Source organism: Tupaia chinensis, unplaced genomic scaffold (genome assembly GCF_000334495.1).
Source record: "Tupaia chinensis unplaced genomic scaffold, TupChi_1.0 Scaffold000119_1, whole genome shotgun sequence".
In the NCBI taxonomy this organism is placed as follows: Eukaryota; Metazoa; Chordata; class Mammalia; order Scandentia; family Tupaiidae; genus Tupaia; species Tupaia belangeri.
The window spans coordinates 2,790,085-2,813,988 of NW_006159585.1; the positions used below are offsets into that span (position 1 = coordinate 2,790,085).

At 36.0% G+C, this 23,904-nt stretch overlaps 1 protein-coding gene across 1 annotated transcript in view; it reads right to left on the reverse strand.

Annotated features, from left to right (window-relative positions):
• Window positions 1-23,904, reverse strand: part of RIT2 (Ras like without CAAX 2) — a 408,000-nt gene that overhangs the window by 106,509 nt on the left and 277,587 nt on the right. The gene's annotated exons all lie outside the window — the stretch shown is intronic.

The following is a 23,904-nucleotide window of genomic DNA, read 5'->3' on the forward strand; positions in this document are numbered from 1 at the left end:
CTGAAGAGCTTATGCCTTGGCCTGAGTTAACAGTATGTGCAGATGGTTAATATCACAGCTTGACTTGAGAATTTGATTGACCTAAAAAGTCTTAAGAAAATTTCATAGTGTGGAAGTAAATCATAAGAGATGAACTTATCACATTAGAGTATCATGTCTTCATAGGTCTTATAAAATATAAGTGCTCATAGGAGGCTAACGCATCATATCATTGTCACTGTAGCATTCATTAAGTGTCTTCTACCATTTAGCAAGTACTTAGTATTTTAATAAGTACTAGTTATTAGTGTAGCAAATTAGTGTAGTGTATTATTAAAATTAGTAAAATTCAGAACACTGTGTAATATTTTGGACTGAGAGACTGAATATACATACAGCAGTATAACTCTCTATAAAAAGAAAACTGTGACCCCAAACTTCAGCAACTTCAAGGAACCAGTTCCTTAACTACAGTACCCACCTAGAAAATCAGATTTGCAGAAGGGCAGATTGTTCTCTGTAGTAACAATCCAGGAGGCCCAATAATAACTTTTGTAACAATTGGCCCAAAAGAGTCAGGACTTGATTAGTAACTTAAAACATCTCTTACTTTCATCTCTGTTTCCAGGGACCTACTAGAAAAAGCCAAAAGTGTACCACTTGGCCCCTGTTTGGCTAGTCTCCCTACAGCTCTTCCATTCTAGCAACATTTTTTTCCACTATAAATACTTTTCAACTCCTCTGTCTGCCTTTAGTCTCCACCAAAAGGCAAGTGATGGTGGCTGACTCTCTTCCTCTGAATATATAGCCTTTGCTTGTTTCATTTGTTGGTCTTCATTTATTTCAACAGAAATAATTATACTAAAACATATACTAGAAGATTACTTCTACATAGACATACACACACACACACACACACACATACACACACAAACCTATTTACATAGCTTATCTAAAATTTATCCTACAATATACATACACACACATACATATTTATATAGGTTATCTAAAATTTATATTTAACTGGATATTTTGTATTTTTATTTGCTAATTTTGGTAACCTTATTTATCACATGCCAAGTCTTATGAGTTTCACACCCATTGCTTTTAACACTCAATATTCTGCAGTAGATATCATTCCTAAATGTCACCTATGGCTTAGAGACATTAAGTAACTTATTTCACTGCTAGAATAAGGAATTTAAAACTGCATCTGTCAGTTGGCAAAGCTCATGTGCTTTACACCAGTCTACCTTACAAAGTTAAGACTGACATTTCCACAGTGAAGTTTACACAGAAAGTCTGCTTAAAAATAACTGAATGTTAACCTACAACCTAGGGTACAGGCAGAAATTGATACCTTGGGATCCTACATACAGAGAACACAGATGATGTGCTAGACTAGAGAGAGGAAGGAAATGGGAGTTAAGGAATGATGTCAGTGGCATATTCCATAAATGGTCTGATGAGAACCTCATTTTCAAAAATTCAGACTTCGAGCATGACCATTATGGTAAGTATGTTAGGAAAGCCCTCACACCTCTTTATTTTCCTTTCTCTCCCATCCCTCTTCACTGTAAACTCGTAGAATAACAGTCTTCATTTGGCTTTATGACAACTTTCATTCATAAAGTCAAAACTAAAGAAATGTTGAGGCTTCTTTAGGAGAACACACAGTTTATAGGGGCCAGCAGATGGCATAATGGTTACCTCACCAGACTCCCACGTAGTCGACTGTGGTTTAAGTCCCAGACCTGTGGCTTAAAACTCATTCCGGGTGCATGCGCCTGCATGCCCAAAATACCAAGAGGAGAATGGAGGAGAAGGGATCGTGGTATGGCCCCGGGGGCGGGGGGGTGACTTTTCACTTTCTGTCTCTTTCTCTCTCTCTGGGTCTCTGACAAGTGCACATGTCCTAGAGCAAAAATCTCTTTCTAAAAAAATAAAAAGGACAATGTACAGTTTTTAAGTTATGAACTAATAAAATGAAATGATTAAATCTTACCGTTTTCTCATTTCCCTTTTACAAAGAACTATATTATAAATTTAGGCAAAATATGGTTTCTTGAAAAAGTATTTCTTGCCCCTGATTGGTTTCTTTCATTGAACAGTGGAAATATATCAATTATAATTTTTTATCTTTATATTTTGGTGGCGGGAACTTATTAACTATTTTAAAGCTTCTGAACTCTGTGTTTCAGTTGCACAAACTATGCTTACTTCAGTATCTGACTTTCTCTATATATTTCTATAGCTACCCTTCAGTAACTATGGAATAAGTGTATTAATTAGGTTATGTCATCTAATTTTTTTTTTTTTTTTGAAAAAAGTTATAATTTGGTTTGTTGTATCTTTTTTTTTTTTTTTTTTGAGAGGCTTTTACTATAGAGTGTGTGCTCTTGTCAGAAAGACAGAGAGAGAAAGAGATACAGAAAGCGAGAAATTACCCTCAGGAGGGATGGCCACACTGCAATCCCTTCTCCTCCATTCTCTTCTCAGGATCTTGGGTACACACACACATGTGCCCTGCGTGAGTTTAAGTCACCGGGTCTGGGACTCAAACTGTGGTTAACTACATGGGAGTCCAACGACATAGCCATTATGCCAACTGCTGGTCCCTGTCATTTACTATTTTTACTTGTGGATTTTAATTTTTTGCTTTTAATATTATATGATATGGATGTGCTTCCATGATTGAACAAGGGAACAACATCCTTATTTTTATTCATCCACTACAAGTTGCCTGTGCTTTAAGGCAGCTGATTTCTACTATAGGCCATAGTGGGTCTCTTCTCACTATACCCCTCAGAATTTTTTCATAAAGTTCATGTTGTCCAGGTCTGGCACATCTTGCATCCTGGATGCCTATAATGAATTTTCAAGCAAAATTATTTTATTTCTTTCTAAAAATTTTGTTATCTCCCCCCCCCCTTTATTTCAGATACCTTGCAGTCCTTTTAATGTAGGACTACAAAAAGCAATTTTTTGCTGGGGGCTGATATGATCTAGTTTGCATATCATATTAATGACTTTGATCCCTAAAGGAAAGCATTTTGAGTTCTTTTCTAGGTTCACCTTCTGCTGTGATGCCGGTCTGATTGCCATTATTAATTTATTTGCATTCATTGACCCATTAATATATATCTATCATGACTTATTTTCCATCTGGTAGAAAATATACAGGGGTGATAGCATAGTATCTAAGAAATAAAATAGCCTTTGGTCTTTTATTATCAATGTCTTTCATCCTCTAACAAAAGTGTATAAATTACCTAGTCAGATGGGACCAGCAGTTGTAGTAATGTCTACGTCACTGGATTCCCATGTAGTGTACTGCAGTTCGAGTCTCAGATCCAGTGGCTTTAACCCACGCAGGGCATGTGTGTGTGTATCCCCAGGATCCTGAGAGAAGAATGGAGGAGAAGGGAATGTGGCATGGCCAATCCCCACTGGAGGGTGATTTCTCACTTTCTGTCTCTCTGTCTCTGTTCTATAGCAAAAACCTCTCCAAATAAAAAAAAAAAAGAAATATATGACCCTAATATAAATTACCAATATAAAATTTTTGACTCTCCCAAAACAATTCAATGACTATAATAAATGTATTCAATGAATTTTTCTTTGTAACAAAATTAATTTTTGTGTGCATACATTATAGAAAGTGGGGTGACTGTAGTCTTACAAATATGCTCCTCAGATGTTTACTAAACACACTAGACAGAGCTAAGATTTTAAGAGAGCACTAATAATCAGCCTAATTTAAGCTGAAATACATTTTGTATTATTCATTGAAGACTTGTTTTCACACTCATGATAGAATGCATGCAGGAGAGAAAGAGAGAGAAGTACCGTCCACAGTGTTTGGGCACATTGCTATCACCTTCTGGCAATTCCTCAGGACCTTGGGTACATGTATATATACCAGGTGTGTTTTCAGGCCGAGTACGCTGAATTTTTTCTTTTCTTTTCTTTTCTTTTTTTTTGGAGAGGTTTTTGCTATAGCGTGCGTGCGCTCACCAGAGAGACAGAGAGAGGCAGAGAGACAAAAAGCGAGAAATCACCCCCCGGGGGGATGGCCACGCTGCAATCCCTTCTCCTCCATTCTCATCTTGGGATCTTGGGCACGCACACACACGCGCCTGGAGTGAGTTTAAGCCACTGGGTCCAGGACTCGAACTGCGGTCGACTGCATGGGAGTCCAGCGACATAGCCATTATGCTAACTGCTGGTCCCAAGTAGGCTGGATTTTTGAACCACAGTTGACATATGGTTTCCTGCTCCACAGTCCAGTAAGCTATGAACTATGCTAGAGAAGCTGTACCTCAATCATTCATTTTTAATAAAATATATTACTGCTTGATTAAGAAAGTACTTAGTCCAGATAGCTTCTGCTATGGCAACACTAACTTTCCATTAAATCACTTAGAATCTCAATCAGTGAATAAGTCAATAAACATCATGTAGTTAATATATGACAAATATATATTGTGCTTAAAATTAGGAGGATCAAAGATATATAAACGTGAAATTATTTTTAAAGATATGAACCAGTAACAGATACACATCAAATAAGAGTCCATTTAAAACATATTAAGTATAATAATGAGTAGAATCCTAGCATTTTGTGCTGAAGGACATATACCAGAAGGGCATAATTTTTCTTCAAAATTTAAAATTTTATTTAATATATTTGGTGTAGGTAGTATTACTATTTATGACAATCCTAATGAACATTTGTAAGGTTGTTTATTCAACATTATCATTCTCTCTCTCCTTTCTTAGGTTAACAATATCAAATTCCCCACAAAGAAATGACCTATTATTTATGTATATGATTAGAATGAAGCTGACCCAGCCATCTAATTCAGATATGATCATTTGACCCAGGTCCAAGAATCAGTGAACTTCATAGCCCCTCAAAATAGTAACAGGTATGTATAAAATTTATTTCTTTGTTTAGTGAAACTTATGTACAAGATTTTTCTTCAAATTATTAGGAAAAAAAAATCTACTATTTTTTGTTAGTATTGTCCTAGAGGTGTGGTATTGGGAATCACTGTACAACCATGAGAAGTAATATTTAAAAATGAAGAAATCAGGGAACCAGCAGTTAGCGTAATGGCTATGTCGCTGGACTCCCACGTAGTAGACCGCAGTTCGAGTCCCAGACCCTGTGGCTTAAAACTCACGCAGGGTGCGTGTGCGTGCGTGCCCAAGATCCCAAGAGGAGAATGGAGGAGAAGGGATTGCGGTGTGACCATCTCCCTGGGGGGTGATTTCTCGCTTTCTGTCTCTATGTCTCTCTCTGTCTGTCTGGCGAGCGCACGTGCCCTATCGCGAAAACCTCTCCAAAAAAAAAAAGAAGAAATCGCAGAGAAAGTGGGGTCAAGAAATAGTGCAGACTAGGTTCTGATGACTTCAGTTGAGCTTTTTAGAATTATAATTTGTTAAGGCTGAAATAAAATTTATGCTTTTTTTAATCAACAGAGAACTTTACTTTTTTTTTTTTTTTCCTGTTAAATTTTTCTTTCCTCTGCACCTCAAATCTACCCTCTACCACTGACTCTCTTACCATTCACTCTCCTCCCTTACAGTCTCTGGTATCTACACTTGTCCTCTTTACCTTCATATCTTCGAATATCTCATTTTCTGCCATAGGGTGCAGATATTTGGTCAAAATTGAGTGGGGATATTCTATGTGCATCTTTCAAAGTCTGGCTCACTTACTTCACTCTAAGTCTTCTATATCCATTCACTTTGAATCAGATGATAGGATCTCATTATTCTTTTAAGTGTGTAATATTTCATGGTAATGTATCTACCAAGTTTTTCAACTTAGTAATCAGCTTTTAAACACTTAATTTAGTCCCACGTTTTAACAATTGTGAATAATGATGCAATAAACATGGAAGGTAGGTGTCTTTTCAACTGAGTGTTTTGCTATCTTTGGGTAAATAACAAGGAGTGTGATTACTGGGTTATATGATAGTTCTATTTATAGGCTTTTAGGGAACTTTCATATTGTTTTCACAGAGGTTGTATCAATTTGCATTCCCACCAACAGTGTAAGAGGGTTCCCTTTCACCACAGCCTCACTAGCACTTGTTTTGATCCTAGCTATTCTGACTGGAGTTAAATGGAATCTAATTGTAATTTTTATTTGAATTTCCCTTATGACAAGACACTTTGAACATTTTTCCTATACTTCTTGACCATTTGAAGTCTTCTTTGTAAAATTGTCTATTCGATTCATTCGCTTATTTGTTAATTGGATTTTTTTTCCACTGTGGATAAGCTGCTTGAATTCACTAAATATTTTGGATGTAAATCCCTTGTCTGAGGAATACCTTGAAAATATTTTCTTCCATTCTGAGGGTTGTCTTTTCACTCTAATTATTGTTTCCTTTGCTGTGAGAAGGCTTTTTAGCTTGATATAATCCCACTTGCTATTTGGGGGATTACTGTCTGTGCTTTAGGGGGTCCTATTTAAAAAATCCTTGCCTATTCCAATGTCTTCTAGAGTTTCCCCTACATTTTCTATGAACAGCTTTATAGTTTGAGGTTTTACACTTAAATCTTTAATCCATTTCGAGTTGGTTCTTTTTAATGGTAAAAGACAGGGGTCCAGTTCTATTTTTCTGCAGGTGAATATCCAGTTCTTCAAGCACAATTTTCTAAAAAGACATTCTCTTTTCTACTGCTTTATCTTTTTACCTTTGTCAAATACCAGTTGGCTGTATGATTTGGAGTTTATTTCTGTAATCTATATTATGTTTCATTGGTTTATGTGTCTATTTTTATGGCAGTATCATACTGCTTTGATTACCACCACTTTGTATTTTATTTTCAAGTCAGTTAGTAAGATGCCTCCTATTTTATTCTTTTTTCACAGTATTTTTTGGCACTATGAGATCTTTTATTATTCCAGACATATTTTATAATTCTTTTTTTCTATTTCTGTGAAGAATATTACAAGAAATTTCATCAGAATCTCATTGAATATGTATGTAAATTAATTTGGGTACAACTGACATTTTGATTACATTGATTTTTCCAATCCAAGAACATGGACTGTTCTTGGATTTGGAGATAATCTCTTCCAATATCATTCTAAAAGCAGAAAAGCCTAAAAGTAGTTCAGCAATTTAACATATTTTCTTGATTTTGAAGCCAGCGATATTTCTGGTATTATCTTTGTTCAACATACTTACCTAATTTAGCATATTTCCCTAATACCTATTATCACTAAATTTTATTCTAAGCATCAGAGACATGATGGGGAATAATGTTCAGCCTCTATAATCAAATAGCTATGACTAGAGGTCAAGGTAGCTAAGTACATCATTAATGAAGACTTTATATTAATGATTACATGTCTAAAACCCATGAAATTTAAAATCTACTATCTCAGCTTTTTAAAAATCCCCAGCTGCTTACAGCTCCCTCCCACACGCTTCTCCTAGTTTCCTACTAATAATGTATCAAAAGAAAGCAATAAAATATTAATCTCAGGATAATAACTTAGAGTATGAAGTATTTTTATAAAACTCTCTGAGGTTCTGGCCAAAATTTCTTTCAGGATATGTCTACCTATTTGGAAATTTGCTGTATCAAACTCAGACACATATTCACAAAAGGAAGAGCTGAAATAGGGGATTTTATATACATATACCTTCAGAGTTCCAGATTTGAAGTACAACTCTCTTCATAAATTTTTTTATTGTCCTTGTTGACTTTTAAATAGAGCAAACAAGCTTAGCAGTTTCCAAGTTTAGAAAGTTACTGTGACCTACATTTATAGAGCTTCGGCAAGTGTATACCTAAGACTTGGCCGTTAGAAGATTGTTGAGGTTTGTAGCAATGGCTACAGAGATGGTAATCATTGCTACAGAGATGGTAATCAAACAGAGTTTCTCAACTAAAGAGAAGTTTTAGAATACAGATTCAATTTCTCCTAGGTATTGATGTCCAAAATAGAATGTGATAGACAATTTACTTCAATGAAAACAAAGAATAGGAATATTCTCGCAAGAATAAATATAATACTCAGAAAGGCTTGAGTGACTTAAGAATATGAAAGAGATAGGATCTAATTGTTTTAAAAAGTCAGATATTACATATGAAGTATTCCATAAATATGTGATTATTAATTATACGGAAGAATAGTACGTGATCAAGGGTAACATTAAGAGTTTGATGTAGAATACCTTTTTTTTTAATTTTCTAAAGATTTTTGTTATAGGGTGTATATGCTTGCTAGCTAGACAGAGAGAGACAGAGAGTGAGAAATCATCCCCAAGTTGGGATGGCCATGCTATAATCCCTTCTCCTCCATTTTCCTCTCGGGATTTTGGCTATGCACATACACACTCCCAGTGTGAGTTTTAAGCATTAGGTCTGGGACTGGAACCATGGTCAACTAAGTGGGAGCCTATGACGTATCATTACACCATCTGCTGGTCCCAGTAGGATACCTTACTAAGCATCGTTGCCCTCTGTTGTCACAAAAATTTAAGTATGTTTGATGGCAAATTATTTTAGTTTTGAATGTCTTGAGTTTGAGAGACTTGAAGAATATTAGGAAATTGGATATGTGAGATTGTAACTCTGTTAAAAAATATTTACTTGGGGACCAGCAGTTAGAGTAATGGCTATGTCGCTGGACTCCCACGTAGTCGACCGGGATTCACATCCCGGACCCGGGGGCTTAAACTCACGCCAGGCACGTGTGCGTGCGTGCCCAAGATCCCGAGAGGAGAATGGAGGAGAAGGGATTGTGGTGTTGCCACCCACCCTGGGGAGTGATTTCTCACTTTCTATCTCTATGTCTCTCTCTGTCTGTCTGGCGAGCGCACATGCCCTATAGCAAAAATCTCTCCAAAAAATAAATATATATTTACGTGGACCAGCCAGTGGTATGGTAGTTAGTTAAAGTGGCTGGACAAACAGATATGGTTTATTACCTGTTGATGATGTGTATAGTATCCTCAACAGAACGGATCTGAGGTGTCTATCTTGCTGGATAAAGTCTGTTTATAATCTATATGATGTGTATCAATTAAATGTATAAATAATAATAATAAATAATAATAAATGTAAAAAAAGTGGAAAAATATTCTTCAAGGATAACTGCTTGCCTTTTATGAAGTTCTAGGAAGTTTCTTCATGTGGCTCAAAACAGTTAAGTCATCTGTCATTACTCAAGGCTTCAGTTTCTATAATCATGACTTATCTTTTTTTTTTTTTTTTTTGCAGAGGTTTTGCTATAGGGCACGTGCACTTGCCAGACAGACAGAGAGAGACAGAGAGACAGAAAGTGAGAAATCACCCCCCAGGGGGAATGGCCATGCTGCAATCCTTTCTCTTCCATTCTCCTCTCGGGATCTTGGGCACGCATGTACACGCACCCGGCGTGAGTTTTAAGCCACGGGTCTGGGACACAAACCGTGGTCGACTACATGGGAGTCCAGTGACATGGCCATTATGCTAACTGCTGGTCCCATGACTTCTTATCTTTAAATAAATACTCTTACTTTATTAAAGAGATTTGTTTTATGTCATATTTTAACAATTTAAGAGCCAGCTGGAATTCTTTTTATCATATTCAAGGCAGGCCTATGGAGAGAAACAACTAGAGTCTGCAGTGTAATTTTCAGTGTTCCAAGAAAAGAATGGCATAATATGAATTATATTGAGTATTTTCAGGGTAGTTGGTTATTGAGGTAAGATAACTGACATGTCACTAGGCTATGAGATATATAAACTGAATTTTTCATGAATTTGCAATATATTGTGATTGAAATTATGATAGGCCTCCTTATACTGAAGGACATTGGTCAAATTCTAAGTCCTGGGACTTACTAGTGGGAGTGTGTTAGGCCAACAGTTAGTGTTCAGCTGCTTTGGTCACTGTCTCCTTTGGAAATGCTTAGCCTGAGCAGATGTCCAAGCTGGTGGCCTCCATCCAAAACTGATCAATGTTGAAATATAAAGGAACTAACCTTACTGCCAATCACTAAATCTCCAAAAACCAGTGCAAGTTCCAGAACCCTCCCCTAGATGCGGTTAGCTGAAAGTGTCCTCGGGCTTGCATTAGAGCTTAAATTATCCCTCTGCTTATTCCTACTTAGTTGTCCCTCTTTGATAGATGATGAGCCTAAGAACATGTTTTCAACATTGAACCTGCTGAATTGCATCTCAGAGTCTACTTCCTGCAAAACAACATCTATAAAAGGGACATGGTTTTAAAAGGACTATGGTAGTATAATATGTTTAAAAATATGAGGCTTAAATGTTCTTTTAAAATGTAAGTTAAATGAGTAAAGATGCTCCTCACCTTATGATGGACTTATGTACTGACAAATTCATTGTAAGTTGAAAATGTTGCAAGTGAAAATTCATTTAATACAACTAACTGACTAAGTATCATAGTTCAGCCTAGTGAAATGTGCTCAGAATACTCACATAAGCCTACAGGTAGGCAAAATCTTCTAACACAAAATGTTTTTCACAACAAAGTGTTGCATATCTCATATCATTTATGAGTATTGTCCTGAGAGTAAAAACAGTGCTTGTATGGATACTCAAAGTAGTTTCTATTGAATTGTGTTCATGTATTGCTTAAAACAGTCTTGTGAGGTAGGGATTATTATTATCACCATTTATTTTATAGGTGAGAGAATGGATGATGCATATGTGAAAGAAATAGCCTGGCTCACAAAGAGAAAACTGCTAATCCAGGTTCAAGTAGACTGTCTGGTTATACAGAGTTTTTCATAGAATTCTGATAGGATACTCTGCTTACAATTTGCAAAAAGCATTTTATAAAAGTATGTTAAATTGAGATACATATTTTAAACATATTGCTCTTGAAATGGTTACTCAACTCAGTGTTAGAAGTTATTCATTGGAAATGATGATTAAAGCAACTTTCTGGTGCTGAAAATTGTCTTTTTAATTTTAAAATAAAGGAAATCATTATTATGGTTTGTCTGAGACAGGTGTGTAAACATGTGTCAATATTTGTAGGCCTTCTGTCCTCTTATAATTATAAAACTAGATTAAAATAAACCAACAGGAAAAATTCTTGACTTATTGTCTGTATTTGCCAGTACATCTAAACACATATTTTAGAGTCCAACTACCTGTATTCAAATCCCAGTATCTCCACCTGCCAACTTTCAGATCATAGGGAAGTATACCTCAACTGAGTCTCAGTTCTCTCAGAAGCAAAAGAGGGCTCAGTTTTTTTTTTTTTTTTTAGAAAGGTTTTTGCTATAGGGTGTGTGCGCTTGCCAGAAAGACAGAAAGAGACAGGAAGCGAGAAACCCCCCCTGGGGGGGGGATGGCCATGCTGCAATCCCTTCTCCTCCATTCTGCTCTCGGGATTTTGTGCATGCACGCACACATGCCCGGAGTGAGTTTTAAGCCACTGGGTCCAGGATGCGAACCGCGGTCGACTACATGGGAGTCCAGCAACATAGTCATTATGCTAACTGCTGGTCCTCAAGAGGGCTCAGTTTTTAAGACTAACCATGAGGATTAACTGAGAGGATATAAATTAGGTGTTCAGTATAGTGAATGGCATACAGTAGGAATCCAGTAAACTTACTACATTATTGTTAATATTTTTATTAGTACTACCGAAGCACCAAATTATCTTTGAGTGAGAAAAATTCGACAATAGGAAAACAATGAAAACCTTCTCTAATATAGAACTCTCTAAATTATACAGCAAAGCATGGGACATTTGCTCATCATCATCATGTATATACTTAAGCAAGATATTATCCATATTGCCCACTTCTAATCCAATCAGGATGGTGAGATGAAAAAGAGCACAGAGGTAGGAAGTATTTTGGTAGTTAGTAATGATCTGTCTTATTTGGGATGAAACCCTTTAACTCTCTTAGTTCTTAAATTTTTTTAAGTCAATATAATTAGGACGCATTAGATAAACTATAAGTTTCCTTTAAACTGTGATAGTTCATAATTCTACTATCATAGTTTTCTTTTTTTTTTTGCTATAGGTCATGTGTGCTCACCAGAAAGACAGAGAGAGAGAGAGAGACAGAAGGAGAGAAATCATCCCCCAGGGGTGATGACCACACTGCAATCCCTTGTCCTCCATTCTCTCCTGGGATCTTGGGCACACTTGCACACGTGCCCGGTGTGAATTTAAGCCACCAGGTCCGGGGATTGAACAGCAGTCAACTACATGGGAGGTCAGCGACATAGCCATTACGCTAACTGCTGGTCCCTACTACTGTAGTTTTCAAAGTAGAATTTTTATTTAACAAGAGACTCTCCATATATGTGTGTATAAGTGTGTGTGTGTGTGTGTGTGTGTGTGTGTGTGTGAATAAATGTCACAAGATGGATAGAATGTTAATGAATCTATGAGAGGGCCACACAAGAACATTTAGGAAGAAAAAATATCTGGCAATGATATTCTTTGGAATGCTTTCCCTTTTACCTCTTTATGTTCAATTTGCTATCAAAACAATCAGTTAACATCTGGCCAGGAAATTCAAAATGCCACCAGTTTTGAATCATTTTACCCTGGGGCATGGCTATCACTCAGTTTCACTATTACCGACATTATCTGAATTGCTTGAACATGTTTATGCACAGTTAATGGATTGTATTGTAAAGAGTAAGGTTGGTTTGGACATAAATCTGGTGGCAGACCACATTTGATGATGACTGTGTTAATAGCCTTTATGCATGAATTCCTTTTACACATCAAGCAGATTCAGTGACAAACATTTTCCTAAAGATAGAAGGATTTTAAAGGCTTGGGGCAGATTATTGAGAAAGAGTGATTTTAAAGGCTTGGGGCAGATTATTGAGAATGATTGAAAAACAGTAACACTTTCATTTTTTAGATAGAAAACAGTGTTTGCAAAAGAGTTGAAGAATATATAAAATGGACAGAAAAAACATCATGCAAGTAATATGTGGAAGATTCAGTATTTACCTCTTGATTTTCTTTTGGCCTTGATAGGAGAACAATTAATGTTGTTTCCTTAACAACAAGGTTCACCGCCACATTTATAAATATGTGCCTGCTTTATCCAGGATGTTTCCTTAACTTCCTGTTCCCATACTCCTGTTCCTATATACTCAGTGATTTCCTGCATCTGAAATTATTGTCAAGACAACACATTAGGCTATGGTTGCACACTGTCACTCTCATATGCATTGCTTCCTCAACTGCTCTATAATTCAAGAACCTAGGAACCAGAAGTTATATACTTTTTTACTTTTATTTTTTAATTTACCAGAGGGTAGGTGAGCTCCCTGAAAAGAGAGCAAGAGAGAGAGAAAGAAAGCCCCATGGGGCATGTTCACACTGCAATCTCTTCTTCTCCATTTCTTTCCATTTTCAAGATTTTGAGTACATAAGCACACACTCCTAGCATATTTTACCGCCGTTGTGGCTGACACTTGAATCACTCAGTTGGTGGGGATGCAGCTGCTTTAACTATCAGGGCAAGGAATGGCTTTTTTTTTTTTTCCCCCTGAAGGGTACATACACTAGCCAGAGAGAGACAGAAAGAAAGATAAAAGAAAGTGTGGGAAATGGTCACATCATAATCCCCTCTCTTTCATTTCTTCCATTCTTCAGATTTTACCCACGCATGCATACACACCCAGAGTGTTTCTCAAGCTGTTTAGGGCTGCCGGGTCTGGGACTTGAACTGCACAGTTGGCCAGGAGGAATCTGGCAGTCTCAACTACCAGGTCATGGAACCAGCCATTATATTGCTTTATGTCCTTCACATTGTCTCCTACAGTAGTATATACGTGCAAGGTGCTTGTGTGTGAAAAATCAAAAAAGTAAATGAATTAATAAATTGATGAACTGGTAGTGCCCATGAACAAACAAAACTTTACCTAATCTTGTTAAATAGATTTCACTATAAAATGCAGACAATGTCAAAAACTAAGCCAATGATTATTACTCAGATACGTATTTTTCTTTCCTACATTTTGAAACTACCTGGTACATTGAAGTTGTGCTACCATTTAAATATACTTGCTTATAAAAAATTTCTTTTACTCTTCAAATTAAGCCAGTAGTGCATTTAAGAGTCCTAATTTTGCCTGTAGGTTGTTTTAGAATCTGAGTGCTATAGAATAAGACATTGAAACAGTGAATTTTTTAGAAGTAAAACAAAGCAAAAATAGCAGCATGGAAAAGAGTGAGTTTTCAGAAGTTGTACTAGATAGGGTGAATTGTATGGTATTTCTAGAATGAGTCATAAGTATAGGTAAAGCATTGAAAGGCAGTTGTTTTCTATGTGTTTCTTTTACCTCTTCCCTCTTTTTTAAATTTTATTCAACTTTATTTACTTATTTAATTTGACCAGAGAGGGACAGAGTGAGAGAAAGAGAGAGAGAAGTACAGTGAGAAAGCAAACCGCCAGGTCCAGGACTCAAACCGCAGTCAGTCATATGGGAGTCCAGTGTCTTTAATCACTACACCTGCCCACCCCTGTTGAAAAAACAGATTAGGGTCTCACAGCCAGGACTTTGAAATCTTAGGGATATTTGCTTTTTGTTGTGGCTACCGAGATGATATGGTTTAGAGGATTTCTGAGATCCTATAAATGCTTACAAAGTCATCCCTGATTTTTATTTGCTGCCAGATGTCATGAAAGCGACTCTAACCTCCAGTTAGAAGTATACCACAAGGACGTAACAGTGCTGCTCACTGTCTCACCTTCAACTCTCTACCAGGAAATTCTGTTCTCTGAATTAAGTTATTAAGTTCTGAAGACAGCTATTAAAATACAAAGTGTACCTTATGACCGTAGCAAGTTATAATACAGTTCTCTCTCATTTATAGTTTAATACATTTGGGTGAATTAGCTAATCAGGCTTCTAGATTTTGCTTTAAAATCCATGAGCAAGGCTCTAAAACTTAGAAAAGGTCAGTCTCAATAGAAAGCGAAAGCAGTAAGAAAGGCAATAATGAATTTAGAATATAGATCACAGTTAAATGTCCCAGTGAACTAAGACACATGATAAAATATTAATAAGCACCTAAATAGATGAACTGAGGTGGCTAACTACGGGCTTTGAGATAGTTGAAGCAATGGGAATATTACTTCATGGTGTTCAGGCTCTAGGGTTTCCTCCTTACGTCTACCCTTTATTTGCTGCTCATGATGTCCTTAAGAGGCAGGGAGTAGAGTCAAAACTAAGTGGCAATAAAAGTCTATTTCCAAATGCTCTCTTTTTCACAGAAGGCCCTCTTTTTATGATTATTTGTCTTCCACATTCATGCCACCTCTGCCTTTACAGCTTATAATTTATATGTCTCTTTAAAACAAAGTGACTCAACTTAATCTTCTGCTGAGACTTTCAAGAATTCTGTAATGATCTGAAATAAATTTATGATACCTGCTTTATGTATATATGCTGAAAGCTGGCTAGTTATGCCTCCAGCATAGATATGATCATCAAAAGTATCTATTTGCTAAGCTATTAGGGCTATTTAATGAGTTAATTTTGAGTTGTAGCAGTTGAGGCTGCTTTACTACATGTAAGAAGCTACCATATTATCTTTTTTATTTTATTTTCTAAAGATTTGTTTTTCTTTTTGCCATAGGGTACATACACATTTCTAAGGGAGACAGAGACAGTGAGATGGAAAGTAAGAAATCACTCCCCACCCCCTGGGGTGGTGCTTCATAGCAATTCCTTCTCCTCTGTTCTCCTCCTGAGATTTTGGACACACACACACACACAAACACACACACACACACCCTACTGATTTTCAAGCTGCTAGGTCCAGGACTCAAACCACAGCAGTTTGGCCATGTGGGAGTCCCAGTGCCTTAACCACTATGCCACCTGCTGGCCCTACAACCATATTTTCTTAAATAGGACCATGTCCAAGTTAGTATCTCATCCTGGTCACTGTATACACTCAGACTATGTCTAAGCCTAGCAAGCGAATATCTCCCTTCTCTGATTTACTAAGACTTTGTCTTCAGTAGGTGGTTTCAGACCTTTGCATGTTACAAATATAAAACCTGAAGTAAAACATACATAATTCTTTTTTTAAAAAATTTATTACCATTTAATCACATATGTCTTTACAGTGTAACAACTTCTCTTTTTCCAGCACGAATGCCATCCATAACAGTCAAGATAATGATATGACTATATACATTATCATCAGCAAATAGCTTCTCATTTTTTTGTCAATTAAACATACTTTTACTTTTTTTCCTTCTCCTTGCCCCTCCCTCCCTCCCATACTAAACTTTTTATTTTCACCTTTATTGATTCACAAAAGATCTCAATTGAACTAAAAATATGGACAAAGCTAAAATCTAGTGACAAATGTACTATAATTTTCTTCTGAAACATTTTTCTCTCTCCATGTTGCCTTTTACTAAAAAGATAGTTAAATACTAACTCATTTGCAAGAAAAAAATAAGTTTAGTCTAAATTTGGTCTGTTATTTGCACAAAACACCATAAGAATTCAATTTCTGAGGCAAGGCAAGAGATACTATTGTATTACTGACCTTATGCAGATAACCATTCTGCTACAAAATAAGAATACTCCCAAATATTTTCCAATTCCAGAGGGGTCAGGAAGGAAGAAAAGTTTATGTTTCCATTTAAAGAAACAAGCAAGAAAAATATTTTAACAAATTGCTGAACCTATCAATTGCAAAAGAAAACAAGAACCCTTAAAAAATCTGGAAGACAAAGTATAGAAGAAAATCCATAATGTTTTAGTCAAAAGTCAGAATTCTGTTTCGCCAGTTCAGTCTCATGCAATTAATCTCTCTTTTGTTGAATTTGCAATGTTCCTATGGTCTGATCTTTCCATTTAAATTCTGGATGTTAACATTCAACATTGTTATTGCTATTTCCAGACTTATCTCCACCAATAAGTTGGCCATTTTCTTGGTCATTTTTTTGTTCTCTTTTTTTCTGTCTGTCTTTAGTTTTCCTGGTATAGCACTCACTTCAAAACTTCTTCAAGAGGTGGTCTACTGTTGGTAAATTCTTTCAGGTTTTATTTATCTGAGAATGTTTCAGGCTTTTCCTCTCATATGAAGGATAGTCTTGCCAAATATAGTATTCTTGTTTGAAATTGTTCTTCACTTAACAGTTTAAATATATTTTCCTATTCTTTCCTTGCTTGCATTGTTTCCAGTGAGAGGTTAGACATTAGCCTGATGGGATATCAGGAAGTAACTTGACATTTCTCTATTGCCAGTTTTAGTATCTTGCCTCTCTGTGGTTTTGGTCAATCTGGCTATGATGTGCCATGGAGAAGACATTCTTGGGTCGACTCTATGTGGGGTCCTTTGTATTTCTTGGGTCTAGATATTTGAATGCCTTTCTAGGTTTGGAAAGTTTTCTTCGAGAATTTCGTGAAATAGATTATCAATACCTTTATTGGTTTCTTCACCTTCTGGAATACCAATTATTTGGATATTTGGGCATCTGATGGTATCTAATATTATTCATATATTATTCTCATATTTGGGGGTTATTTTCTTAGTCTTTTTTGGTGAATTTTTCTAGGTCAGAGATTCTGTCTTCTATATCTGAGATTTGATCTTCTGCATGATCTAATCTGCTTTTAATACTTTCAAGTGAGGTTTTGATTTCCTTCCTACAGTCTTCATCTCTAATAGTTCCATTTGATTCTCTCTCTCTTTTTTTTTTTTTTTTTTAGAGGTTTTCACTATAAGGCACGTGCGCTCGCCAGACAGAAAGAGACATAGAGACAGAAAGTGAGAAATCACCCCCCCAGGAGGGATGGTCACGCTGCAATCCCTTCTCCTCCATTCTCCTCTTGGGATCTTGGGCATGCACGCACACCTGCCTGGCGTGAGTTCTAAGCCACCGGGTCCGGGACGCGAACCGTGGTCGACCACATGGGAATCCAACGACATAGCCATTATGCTAACTGCTGGTTCCTCATTTGATTCTCTTTATAGGGTGTAGTTCCTCTTTCTCATCCTACAAGAACTTGCTCATCTCCTGGAATTCATTGTCTCTTTTCTACTGTATCTTCTGGAGTTTGTTGTCTCTTCTCTTGCATCTCCATTAGCTTTGTCACTATGCATATTCTGAATCCTTTATCTGATATTTCCACAAATCCCATTTTATTGTCTGTGAATGATGAAAGGCTGTTATTTTTCCTTTGGAGGAGAGATATTTTCTTGGTTTTTCATATTTCTTGTGTCTCTGCACTGGTTATATGTTTCTTTCTACTTTCTTGGAGTTAATTCTGAGCACTAGAGGTGTACAGAATTTTATACAGGTTATAAGTATTATGGAATCCATGTTCTCACCTGGAACTTTATTTGTTTTGACTCCTCTATTCAGATTTTAAGCTATTATTATAATTTTAGTTATGCTTCAATAGCAAAATTTCTGGAAATTTGAAGTTCTCTCTTAGATCTGTATTTCCTGTTGAGTTTATTAAAGTCCTGTGAACATGTCAATGACTTTAATTAATTGTATGAGTTTCCTAGATATTTCTGATTGTGCAAAGATGCATCTTAAGTATTTTTTCCTAAATCTCTAACCTGTGTGTTTAAAAATAGGTTTCAATAAATGCATATAGAGAAACTCTGGGTTTATACTCTGATCAAAAGATTAAAGTCAGCCTAAAGAAACATGTTTACAGTTTGTAAGATCTGTTTACTCTAGATTCATAGGAAACAACTATTCCTTTCATACCTTTTTTTAATTTCATATGACTGGCAACTTATTATATTGCTTTGGTTATATCACCAATTAATACTTTATTATACTTTCTTTTTCCTTCTCCCCCCCCAAATTATTCTCTAAATATTTGCTCTGTCTCTACAATTAGGTTGCGAACTCTTTGAGGTTAAAGGCCATGTTACCTTGGTTCCCTTCATTCCATGGCCCAGACTTAGCACAAATTGGTTGCAATGTATATACATTTATTGCTTAGTTAATAAAGATCCCAGTTCTCCCATCAGCAGATCAGCATACAAGATAATAGAACTTTTACTTGATTGACAAGGGCCTATGTATTGTTCACTATAATGTGAACAATGTAGTACCTTGCCTAGGGTTGTTAATACAAGCATTTGAAAAGTAACCAGTAACTTGTAAATCTTATGGGAAGAATGCAAATGAGTGGTAAGATGAAACTGCACCTTCCCATTGAGCACCAGGTGAGAGCACTGATATATGGGGCTGTTTCAATCTTCCTATCTTACTTAGGAAGCTTTGCTGTTAATGTGAGCCCTTATATTTTCTCTAGGATATTCATAGTAACTGTGAACTCAAACTGATCTCTGGGACAGGAATAATATAATTTATTTTATGCAATGTTGGAATTAGGTATATTTTTTTGTCCAGGGGACAGATATGTGGCAAAATAACTGAATTGCTTACTAGAAGAAAACAGTAGAAAATATTTTCTCCTAGAAGACAAGATAGTGACCCAACCAAAATAGTGTCCTATGGAAGTTATCAGCTAGCTCATTCAAACTATATTAAGACTTTTACTTCATTGTATACATCTGGCCAATGCTATCATATAAAAAATTCTAGATAATCCCAATCATTTATCTTCCTTGCAAGACCTGCCTTAAAACTTACACAGGCCCCAAATCCTAAAACTACTCTCCTCTGACTTGCTTCTTTTGAGGTATTAGTAATAGCCTGTCTAGGCATTCTCCTTTACTGCAGTAGGAAAAAAAAAAGAAATAAAAGCTTAGATTTACCTTATAAACAAGTTTTTATGGTAAAATTTTGAGAGTCAATACTTAGTAACCTTCTAGAGCTGGTAAAAACATTAGTCATCAGAATTATATATTATAAGCATTCTCTTCTCTAAACACCAGAAAATATTTCATGCAGCTAAGACTTGTTTACATCAAATATTATTTTGTGAGATTTCAAAATATTTCCTGTATTCTTCAGATAACAAGGACTGGTCGGAGCTTGCTTAGTTTGAGGTTAGATTATTGTATAGAAACTTTTCTTCATCAAGGAAATACTCTCTCTTTAATACATTCACTTAAACATTATCATCTTGAAATTTATATAGAGATTAAGAGGTAAATTTTTATTCCAGAAGCAATTGGAAAGGGCAGAATAGTCACTCAAGATATACAATTATAAGAGAGGTTAACCATCTTCAGCTCACTGCTATAATTCACCAAATGTATCACACAATAAAATTCTGTGATAACTCACTTTTCCTGACAAAACCTGTAATGAGAACAGAAAATGGAATAAATTCATCTATTCACTTGACCCAATGTGTAAGTAGAGAGGGGGTAAATGCCACAGAATTATACCTTCTAAAAGCCACCATTCACTGTAGCCTCATGATTTTCCTTAGATTACTTAGCTATATATCTTACATAAATCTCACTTCTTTCATTTTAACAAGTTCACAAAGTATAGTCAGCATTGTAGACAATAGTTGCATTATAACTTAGGAAAACATATTGAACCCTCTTTTTTTTTTCTATTGTTTATAGCATGTATCTCTTTACTTTGCTCAGTTATTAATTATATCAAAGGTTACAAAAGGAGAATGATATGGAAACATTTAGTAAATATTGAACTATATATAAATAACTCTTTCCTGAATCATACAGTTAGTGAAGTTTGGGTGTTTTTAAAAAATATATAGTATGTCTTTGCTATCTTTATTGAAGTGATATCAGGTGGAACATCGCACAAAAAGTTATAATACTGTTTTAACTGGATTTTGCTATGAAAACAGTATCACAGAGAGCAAGATATCTAAAATCACCAACCTTCAATTTCTCCTTTGAACATTAAGATATTAGACTAAGAAAGTAGTGCTCAAATGATAGCAGAGGAGAATTTTTTCCCTTTCTTCACAAGATATTTGGCAATTCCTAGAGACATTTTTGATTTTCACAACTGAAAACTTGGGGAGGGGGTATTAACATCTAGCAAGGAAAAGCCAAGGTTGCCACAAAACATCCTAGAATGCACAAGACTACCCTCCATAATAAAAATATTATCCCTCTCAAAATGTTGCCACAGAGAAAAGTGTCACAGTTACAGAATGCATTTCAAAGATGCCTTCAAGTGCTGGCTTTGTGGCCCCGCAGTAATGTGTTATTCATGAGAACTAGGATCCCATGAGGTCACAATGCTTTGACTCTCCAGGTCAGCCAGCCTGAAATAGAGCATACACATGAATGCCCACGATCCAGTGGGCTGGAAGACTGGAGGAAGGAACTGCAGCATGATCGAACTCTGTACAGGGTGCTCCTCTCTCTCTCTCTCTCTTTCTCTCTCTCTCTTACACCCTGTACATAGGCCCTATCATGAATAAATACATAAATTAATACAAAAAGTCTTCTTATTTATTTCTTCTAAGAGACAGAGAAAAAGAAAGAGAGAGTGAGAGACACTCCCAAGGAGATCTTTATTCCCTATCCCAACTACAGCCGTGGGCTGGACCAGAGGCCTGTGCACACACACTCAATATATATAGAGAGAGAACTTGGGATGAAAACATGGAACAATCTCGTGTGGCCTCAGCACTGCAGGAGTTTGTGTTCCTGTTGTACTATCATAATAACCCACTTTAAAGTCTTTGATTACTAAGTTGAACATCAGGCCTTCTTCAGACTGCTTTTGTTTATCTTGTATTTGTGTTAAACTTTCTTATGAATTTGCATGACTTTTGTCATTGGTACCTGGACATTTTTTTAAGAATTGTTCTATTTAACTTTATTTATTATTATTATTATTAGTAGTAGTAGTAGTAGTAGTAATGGTAGTAGTGGTAGTAGTGGTAGTAGTAGTTTCCAGTTTGATCAGAGAGAGAGAGAGGGAAAGTATGAAAGCAAGCCACCACATCCAGCACCTTTAACCACCATGCCACCTGCCAGACTCCCAGATATGCAGATGTTTTAAATGATGTAATATGGAATATGTGGTAATCCTCTCCGTGGTTTGTGTTGCTGTTGTAATTTATACTATTTGCTTGCTTAATGACTTTCATGGGCTAATTGCAAAATATGCATGTTCTTTATTATGCTCAGCCTCTGAAATCTGTGCTCATTTAGCTTTATGAACACATATTTTTGTAAATGACTTGAATTGACCAGAGATAGCTTTGAATGACTTGAGCCAAAAATTGTCCTACCCTTTGCTATGGGTCTCTGTGTGACTTGGAACCTTCCTCAAATGCTCTGGAAGTTTGCAACTCTGCTTTAGCCTTCACTTCCTGCTCAGACAGAACCTCCATCTCAGCCACAATTTAGGGATTATAGTCTACACAGACCTTTCTTGTGCACATGCATTTATATTCTATATCTATAGGAATATGTCAGAGATTTTCGAAGCCCCTGTGGATATTTCAATTCCCAGATTTATTTTTAATTTTTTTTTGCCCAGCCTCTTGTTATCGCCATCCAATGTTTCTGCTTCAGGTGGTTGCATAGTTAAATAATTTTCAATTGTTTATTTTTGACAGTTACTTTGTGGACACATCTTTTTCTACTGAGCAGCCCCAAGTCAGAAAAATAAAGGCAAATTGTATGAATGCAACTTTTTCAAAGTGCACTCAGGTAAGTTATGAAGCTCTGTAGCAATTAAGTTTCTAGGGAGCTCAAAACCTACTCTTTCCTTCTCCAATGGTTGCTAAGCTATGACTGTTCTCAGATACTGATGTTCCAATGCTATTTTTTTTCCCCAAGGCAATCACAGAGCTGAGAAAAGATAGACTGGAATTGGTCAAGATAAAATACCATACAGCTGATTGGTTGTTCTTACTGAAAGTTAGACATTTTAAAAATAAATCACATAGAATTATTGCAAGTATTTGGTTAGCTCTTAGTTTTTTAAAAAAGGTTACATATATATATATGTATATATATATATATATATATACACATATACACAGACACATATATATGTATGTATGTATATATAAACACACACACACACATACACACACACACACACATATATATATCCTCAATCTGTTTATGATGAAGTAATTTTTTTTAAGTATATTGTATTTCTTCCATAAAAGGGCTTCCCCTTTTATGGGGAACCCCAACAGAGCTCTCATGCCATAATCTAACCCTAGTCTCATCTAGCCACATCCCAGCATGCATAACATGTCCAGCGGGTACCGGGAGGCCCTGGGATGTAAGACGGAGCCTTTCCCTTGTGGGTCCAATCGCATTACTCTGTGCCACTGTCTGGTCCGAGGGAAGTAGATTTATGAGGGACCTTTTTGATTCTGCAAAGTGTGTTCTCTCCCATTAGAATTTGAGTGAAAAATAACTATTGTCTTTACAAAATGTCTAGTTATAAAGCAATGGGACAGAATAGAGTAAGAATACTCTTTTAAAAAAAGAGTGCTACCTACTTTGAAATACAAAAAAAAAAAAAAAAAGAAAGAAAATTCTGCCAGTTTCTATGCAGTCCTCAGTATGCTACAAGAGGCATTGTAATAAATCCTCTTTTTTATTCATTTTTTTTTAAATGACAGCAGACAAATCTTTAGGCAGAGCCAAAAAGATATAAGAAGACCCAAAGAGGATAATGACCCCATTTTGCGTGGTCATGTTCATCCATTACTAGGATAGCAAGCATCTGTGCAGGTTACACATGCTATAAGAAAATTGAGTAAAACTTATCTAACTCTGAGAACTAATTTTTATGAAGGATACACGTACACATGTGTTTCTGTGTCACAAATGAATTCACATTAACTCAAATATATAGAGAAGACGCAGCTTTTTGTCTATAACTAAAATGATGATTTTCTTATCTATAACTATCTGTGGTAAGGAAATGAAATAAAGTGAATATATTTAGGAAATCCTATGTAAAATTTGTAAGGAGTCAATAATTTAAAAAGACTCTTTAGTTTTACATTAGGCTGTTTGCT